Source organism: Myotis davidii, unplaced genomic scaffold (assembly GCF_000327345.1).
Source record: "Myotis davidii unplaced genomic scaffold, ASM32734v1 scaffold134, whole genome shotgun sequence".
In the NCBI taxonomy this organism is placed as follows: domain Eukaryota; kingdom Metazoa; phylum Chordata; class Mammalia; order Chiroptera; family Vespertilionidae; genus Myotis; species Myotis davidii.
In genome coordinates, this window is record NW_006288853.1 from 1099735 (window position 1) to 1108635 (window position 8901).

Genomic DNA, 8901 nt, shown 5'->3' on the forward strand with positions numbered 1-8901 from the left:
GTATTTATGTGTCAATGTAGAAAAATGATTGGGAAGCCCTCGGTTATGTAATGGAGCTTTGAATGATAACTGAACATTGTCAACCAAGTAGTTATAATTAAAGTCTTGAGAAAGCAAAAGCTTCCCAAGGAAAGGAGAGATGATGGAGACCAAGACCAAGGCTTAAGAAAATTACAGGAGACAAGAACAAGCGGTCAACCAAGGAAGAGAAGGAGCATGTGGGGACAGGACAATGTAGTGCACAGTGTCCTAAAGGAGAAGGGGATAACGTTTCAAATAAATGCCAAATGCAGCAAAGGATTTTAACAGAATTAAAATTATGCAAAAGTAATTGAGTTAAACAATAAATAGGCCAAAGCGGAATAATAGATATGGTAAAATAGAATTAGGAGTTTAAGAAGAGAGTAAACTGAAAGGAAATTGAATTTTTATTAAATATTTGCCACAATCATCAAGCAGGGATGAGCTCATCTGTGTGAAGAAAAAAAAAACAGTAAAAAGGAATATGAATGATCAGCCCAGAAGAAGAAAAGGTAATTGTAGAAGAGTCTCTTAAGAAAGGAGGAGAGCTGAAACCGGTTTGGCTCAGTGGATAGAGCGTCGACCTGCGGACTGAAGGGTCCCAGGTTCGATTCCGGTCAGGGGCATGTACCTGGGTTGCGGTCACATCCCCCATTGGGGGCGTGCAGGAGGCAGCTGATTGATGTTTCTCTCTCATCGATGTTTCTAGCTCTCTATCTCTCTCCCTTCCTCTCTATAAAAAAAAAATCAATGAAATATATTAAAAAAAAAAAAAAAAAAGGAGGAGAGATGACCTCAGGTTCAGGTCATTATTGGAAAGAGCACCACTTCCTTAGAAACTGAAGGAAGAGAGGAAAGAGTCAAGGACAGAAATTCTAAAGATTCTTACTCCTGGCCCTGAGAAATGGCCATCTTAAGGCCTCTCTAGAATATGCAGCAAAACAGTAATGTTCAGATCTACCTTCTGTGAGCATAAGCTTTAGATCAGTTGTCACCCTTACACCTACTTACTGTTACCTTTGCACACATGTATGAAATGGCTAAAGCGTGGTGCCATCTCTACAGTCAGGGCGGAGAGCAAAGCCATGGCTAAGATCTAAATCACACCTTTTATTTCAGACGCTTTACCAGCTGAGATTGGAGACAACGTTTCGGTTTCTTGGACCCATCAATTACAAATCAATCTGTTAACATTCATTAAATCTTTGCTCCTCTCTTTGAGTTACACATCAAAGTAAATGGTATATGGCTTACAAAATCTCTCATACGTACTTTCAAAATTGACATTATTGTTATCTCTCAAATCATCCTATCATAGGTCCAACATATCAAGAGGACTGCACACACACGTTAAATACTTCCAAACTGCCCACCCAACACTACAAGACGGGCTACACTAAAGAGTTACCGGGCTCGGCACACGCACTATAAGAAAAGCCTACTGCAGAATTTTCCAGAGAACACTAAGGGAGGCTGTGTTGAGTGTTCTCCAGCAATTAGTAGTTTACAAGCAATGTAGCTAATTAGCTCATCAGTCTTCACTGGAAGTGTTTTCACAAACATTCTGCCAGCTACAAGGTGCAACGCATGCATGTTAAAACGTGTTAAAGCAAGAGTTCATCATCCCCTTTCAAATGAATGAACTACATCTCCTGAGCCCACTGTACTTGGTTGAAAAGATTATTATATTTGTAACTTTATGCTTATCTAAGAATACTCTTGAGATGTAATAGCACTTAAATACACACACCATCAACACAGCAATGGATGGAAATAACAAGGGAACCATAGAAAGGCTGTAATTAGTGGTAAATAGCAAACATTTTATGCAAGTCCTAACTGCAATGTTGTGGAGCAGAGAAGACGGAGCCAACCTGTCACTTAGGGATGGCTAACTAAAAATGAACTGCTATTTTCCTTTATAAATAAATGTTCAATACCGCCGAGTTTCAATAGGTAAGATCTTTCGATTCAGGTGACCCAAAATGGGCACCAGTAAACTTTTTAAATCTCTATTCTCCTTTAGACACAATTTTCTTGTACCAAGTGAAAATGCACTGAATAATCAGAGAGGCAATAGGTAACATCTTAAAGGTTCAATATTAGAAATTCTATAATGGCACTTCTTGTTTAAGTAAGTACCCAAGTGTACTGATAGGAAGATTAATTACACTTCTAAGTTACCATTCTCCAGGAATAATCGTTTCTAGAGGTAATCGTTTTTCTCTGACTAATATGGATGACAGTGAGTCTAATTCCTTTGGGGGGAAAAAGGTCTATAAACCTAGGTAGGGTCTTGCAAATAATTAAGGTGAAAAACTATAGAAAGAGGAACAAATTTTAAAAATACCCTGAATACATGTATTATGCACATGAGGAATGTGTACATTTGCTTAATACAAACGTTTACTTCTCACCAGGGAAGGAGAGAGTCCCCTAGCTACTAGCGGCATCACCAGCCCTGCTAGAAATACTCCCGAGCCATGCAAAGTGGGGCGAGCTGTCAGTTGCTGCTGGGCTAAGCTGCACAGGCATGCAGTTGGGTGGCTCCTGCGCAAGCAGACTAGATAGCACAGCATTTCTTTCAGTACAAAATACAACAGCCCCATCTCTGGGAAGGAGAGCTGTAGGTAGAAGGCCACTGATACATTGAAAAACTCCTCCATCTTCCTAGCCCTCCAAGCGGTCATGGTAGCCTCGGTGGAGGCTCATAATTACAAATAGAGAAATATTACACTGTGGCAGGATTCCAACAAATTTGCAAGTCCTATCCCACTTGACACACATGAACATGAGGCCTACGGTATGTTTCCAATTGCTGGCTCTGGTGGGCAGAATTCTTAATCAAAATTCCAGCAGGCTTTTTTGTAAAAACTGAGATGATTCCAAAATTTCTAAGGAAATGCAAGGGGCCTCGAACAGACAAATCAAAATATTTTTTATTTCAATACTTACTATGAGGTACAGTAATCAAAACAATGTGCTACTGCTATAAGGAGAGACAGATGAATCAATGAAACAGAAAAAGAGTTCCAAAGTATACTCATGTGGGGGAGCACAAGAGACTTGGTTCGAAAGTTCTAAGACGACGATATTCTGAGAAAAGGGAAGTGTGTGGAAGGCTGCCTGCTCTGTTTATCGGAATTCTGATTAGGGGAGACTTGGGGAGTATTGAAGGCGGCGCCCTAATTATTCCTTGACCTTTCCAAACAAGTCTGTGCACATGCAGACCCCTGAGTGTTTACTGGAATCCTTATGCCTAATCCCTGGATACCCTTGCCTAGAGGACAGTGTAAACACATGTGTCCTCCCAAGAGTACTCCCCCTGCTGATTGTATCTAAAGATAAAAATTCCAATAAAAGCCTAATGAGGCCGGCAATCCAGGCCACCTGGCTCCTTCCGCCAGGCCGCCCCTTAGCCGTCTCTTTCACAGTGAAACTGTGTCAGGGTAATCCACTCATCCCTCGCTCGGGGGCTGCTGGTCATTCCCAGCCCACTAAGATACGGTCAATTGATTTTCAATAAAGATGCAAAAGTGAGTCAATTAAAAAAGTAGAGTTGGGTATGTTCTTTTCTCTCTTTTTTTTGAATTTTTATGAGTTTTTTTGAGCTAAAACAAGATCTCAAATGCTTCAGCAAATATCAGTTTTGCAGTTTACTTTTTTCCTAAAGAAACACATGTTAAGTAATGCTAGTTTAACCAATGGAGAAAAAACTTCTATCAAAATATATAATTTCCATCAAAAACTAGAAGGCTAATATTAAAAAATAGCTGTAGGCCAAAAAGTTTGCTTATATGAATGACAGGCAACATATGATCCCTTTGAAGCACAAAAGCATCGGATGAGATCTTTTGCTCAATTTGTGACCTTCTTTATTTGTGAGTTTTTGATAAGTTCATAGAGCTTGACACTCAGTCTTTAGATGAAGGTGTATCCATCGGAAAACATACATAATTACATATTGTTTTTGTGATTATCACTATGCTTTAATTATGTTTAATTTGTAACAATGAAAATCCATCCTGCATATCAGATATTTACATTACGATTCATAACAGTAGCAACATTACAGTTATGAAGTAGCAACGAAAATAATTTTATGGTTGGGGGTCACCACAACATGAGGAACTGTATTAAAGGGTCGCGGCATTAGGAAGGTTGAGAGCCACTGGTCTAGAGGAACTTCATCACATTGGAGATGGAAGGCTTTACTTTTAACAAACATGTCAACTGGTGATCCATGAGGCAAAAGCCATGGCCACCCTTTGAACTGCCACGCAGGCCCCTGCACAATGACGGCCATGACCGGGTCCCAGTCCTGAGGCCTGAGTGTCAGAGGCCGGTCTCCGGCTCTGCCCAGAACCGTGAGGCTGAGTGCGGTGCCCTCGGCTGCATCGGGTCTTTTCTTGTCTGCATAGAGCTTCATCTTCTCGTTGGCAGCCCTGTTTCTTCTTTTCATCCGATGGGACAAATTTCAGGTCCTGCAGAAGGTCCTTTGCATTCAGCCTGGTTATGAAAGAGGTGGTGGCCACAGGGATTGTGATAATAGGTGTCCGAGAGCCTTTCTTCTGATACGCAATGTGGGAGCCACAGGGGCTGCAGGTGGGACCGGTCGCTGTTCAGGCGCTCGCCCTTCTTCTCCGGCTTGCACAGACTGAAGCATTGTACAAATATCCTTGGGAAGGCCTTTCCCGTGCTCTGTAGGATAGTTGTCCGTGTCCTCCACACTCTCTCTGCTGACAATATCCCGGGTCACATCTACCTCAGCGCCCACAAAGCTCCTCTGTGTGAGAGTGGTGATGTGATCATCTAAGGCGGTCTTGATGGTAGATCTTCTCTTAGCCATAATTTTGGCTTTGATTGCAGCAATTTTTTTCCACTAACACAGCTTCAAACAAAGACCTAATTGGTCCAATCTGTACAATCCCTTCTTTGTGACCCTCCATGTGGGCAGCCCATCTCTCTTTATCAAGGTGCACAAACTTTTTTTATTCTCAACATTAATTTTTTAAAATATATTTTATTGATTTTTTTACAGAAAGGAAGGGAGAGGGACTGAGAGTTAGAAACACCTAAGAGAGAGAAACATCGACCAGCTGTCTCCTGCACACCCCCCACTGGGGATGTGCCCGCAACCAAGGCACATGCCCTTGACCAGAATCGAACTTGGGACCCTTCAGTCCACAGGCCGACACTCTATCCACTGAGCCAAACCGGTCAGGGCAACATTAATCTTTAATAACAGTAGATAAATAAGATACAAAATAAACACCAATCTCATATTTATGCTGAACTGTCCTATGTTAAAGTAGGGATATGAAAACATAAACTTGGACATTCTTGAAGTGGGTGAGAATTAGATCTGTTTGCGTTGCTGCTTTAATTTCATACCAGCCTGAACCTAGATACCATGCAGATATCCATAGTACTTGACACTTCAATTCAGTTACTCTCCCACTAGGATTATTTCCAAGATGCTAACTTAATGCAGTATCCTAGCGGATTTTGGTAGCTCAGAAAATCAAGCAAGCTCTTAAAAGTCAGTGTTCTCATGTCAAAGGTTTTTAACTAGCTTTTTTCACAGACCCTGCCCTCCCTGTCAGTATTATTTACACAATGTTCTTAGAAGAGGCTGGAGGATGGTGACAATCGCAGTTCCGAGTTGTCCTACATGATATCCTTATAATTTTTTGAAGAAACCATCAACTTTAGGTTTTGCTTTTGCAAATTTTACAAAGTGACACCTGCTGGCTACAAACATTCAGTACAAGGGAATTCTACAATCTCTTTCTCCCTCTCCATTCCTCTGTGAAATAAATTAAAAAATATATATTTTTATAAGCCTTAAATATTTTTTATAAACCAATCGTGCGACTTAGAAGCAATGACTATAGATTGTAGGGAGTAAAGGCTATACAAAGATAGCATACTATATACTATAGGTAAAACATGTAATCCAGGCATTACAAACAATCTTGGTAATTCCTAGATTACTATTATGGGAATATTATCAAACTATTTAAACAAAAAAATGGATTTCATACTTTGCCACTGTATAGATGTTAAGGGCAGGGGTAAGCGGTAGGATCGGTAGGAACCACCTTCGCTGCATTGCTGCATTTCTACCCACATGTGCCTTTCTTTTCACCATCCTCCCCGTAATACTTTCCAAGTCCCATCTTCCCCAGGCCAGTTCTTTAACCAAATGCCCACATTATTTATCATTTCAAGTTCCTAAGTAAAGCCACCAAAGGCAGTAAAACAGGATCCTGTGGTAAGCTGTATAAATTATACTGACCTCATTAGAAGAAATTTTCTAAATTAGTCTTAAAATTCTTCTTGAAAGTCAGTAAATATAGATACAAATATCCTCTACGTCCAATATTTTTTTCACTTCCCCAAATACTTTAAATTTATCATTAGCTCTTCATTGGGCCGTCACATTATGCCACTGAACAAAGCCTTCAAAAAAAATAAGCACAGGAAACTATTTTAAATACACTTCTAGAATCATACAGAGTTCATTCTCCTGATCCTTCCACTCCACGCTGAGCTAAAATTCCTCCCCAGGTTTGGGGAACTGCGCTCTCTCTATCGCTGTCTCTTTATCCAGGGGGTGAGCACGGCCATGACCCAAACTCCAGGACCACTTGCACTTCCGCTGCTTCTCCCTAAACTCAGGTGACAGTGGTTAGTTTGGCAGTTTGTCAAAACAATCAGAATGTAAAGCGCTTTGTGATCTTTAACCAAATGTATTTGCTGTATACACAGCATATGCCACAGACGTGTTTCACACGTTATACCAGAACACAGGGAGGGATGAACTGCATAGTCAGAAGCTGAACAAACTCTTTGAGAACTTTTCTTGCAAATAACTTCTTGTGAGCTAAAAATGTTGACTAACCTTTTTAAAAAAAATACCATTTCATGACAACCATTGCAATTATTGTAACCTTCTAAGAATGACAGTTTTATGGAAACTGTGCTATCAAATAGATCCTATTTTCTGGAAGAAACAATATCAGAATAGGATTTGTATTCCAAACCAAAGACACAGCAATGAAACCATAACTATAAGAGTAATTTCCCATGGCAGCAAAGATAAAACCATTATCAAATTTTATAATATAAAGTGACAAGATGATGCATCAAATTTTTTACTTCTAACATTTATCAGGTGTCTGTTCTATGTCAGGCATGGCTAACAAAAAATAATAATAAAAAAGAAGAAGTGGTACTTGCCACCATCAAGGAATAAAGTCTAGATTTACTGAACCAGTAAATCAATGTTTGGTGCCGGCAGGGGGCAGGGTTGTTGGGGGGCGATGGGGGAGGGGGGCCTAAGTTCTATGAAAGAGAGATGCTCAGAATCTCTAGGGACACAGAGGAGAGGCATCTACATCAGCATCGTGGGGTTCAGTACACACTTCCTGGAAAAGCTGGCTCAGGCTGAGCTGAGCTGCTAAGAAGAACTGGCTGAAAGAGAAGAGCGCTCCAGGTGAGGGAATAGCTCTGTAACAGAGGCGGGAAGCAACGTGGACCGTCCAGGACACTGAGAGTTCCTGTTTGGATGAAAGTTTGAGGAGGGACAGGCTCAGGAAATGAGAAGAGAGAGCATGGTAGAAGCCAAATTATGAAATGATGTGAGAGCTACATTTAAAGTTTCAACTTTATCCAGAAAGATAGTCCCCCAAATTCTCCGAAAGCTTCTAAAATGGATTTTAAGCAGGGGAGTAAATGAGTATAATTTCATTTTTTAAAGCTCTATTTGCTTTGGTATGGGATGAGGCTAATACAGTAATCCTGAATGTGGGAAGGGACATTAGAAATGGAGAGGAGGGAACAGACCTAAGAGGCCAAAGGAGATAGAATTTGTTGAACTTAAAAGACTGTTTGGAAGGGAGGATGGAATGAGAACGAAGAGCTTAAACTAACTTGGTGACTAAGTGGGTGATGGTACCAGGGCCCGGAAGACAGGACAAAGGTGGTTCTGAGGCAGCAGGAAGGAATGACGGGTTCATTTCAAACTACCTTGGACATTATGTTTTCTATGTTTTGTTCAAAGAATCCCTAGAAAATATAAATCACATGTAAAGTTTATAACAACTAATTCCCCTATATGAGACCTATAGTTTATTGTGGCAATTACATTCATTTTCATTATTTAATTAGCAAAGATTTCCTAATTTTCTTAAAGTTATGTTGGGGGTTGGGAGAAGGGAAATATTTGGACACCCAAAGTCTCTTTTACAAAGTAGATCAGAAAAATTTAAGTTCCTTGTCCTCTCTGAATAGTTCCTTGCAGCAAACTGATATAGAAAATCATTCTATTGACCAAAGAATATTGAGCCTTTTTAAAAAAATAACCTGCAAATGAGACCTACATTCATTAGAAAATTATACTCTCGTAAGATATCAAATGGTGAAATATATTTTCATTATGTAATATTAACACAGCATCAACATGAGTTGTGCATAGTTTGTGCAAACCAAGTTTAGAAACCAGAAAATGAAAAAGAAAAAAAAAAGAAACTAGATCACCAATTACACCATACACAAAAACAAACTCAAAATGGCTAAAGGACTTAAATGTAAGACAGGAAACCATAAAAATCCTACAAGACTCGATAGGCAGAAAAATCTCAGACATATGCCGTAGCAATATCTTCAATGATACTGCTCCTAGGGCAATGGAGACTAAGGAGAAAATAAACAAATGGGACTACATCAAAATAAAAACCTTCGGCACAGGAAAATAAACCATCAACAAAACAACAAGAAAGCCCACTGCATGGGAGAACATATTTGCCAATGCTATTTCAGATAAGGGTTTAATCTCCAAAATTTACAGAGAACTCATACAACTTAACAAAAGCA

At 39.9% G+C, this 8901-nt stretch overlaps 1 protein-coding gene across 1 annotated transcript in view; it reads right to left on the bottom strand.

Moving 5' to 3' along the window:
- Nucleotides 1–8901, bottom strand: part of CTNNA3 (catenin alpha 3) — a gene marked incomplete at its 3' end in the record, with an annotated part of 1162049 nt that overhangs the window by 1092874 nt on the left and 60274 nt on the right. The window lies entirely within an intron of this gene.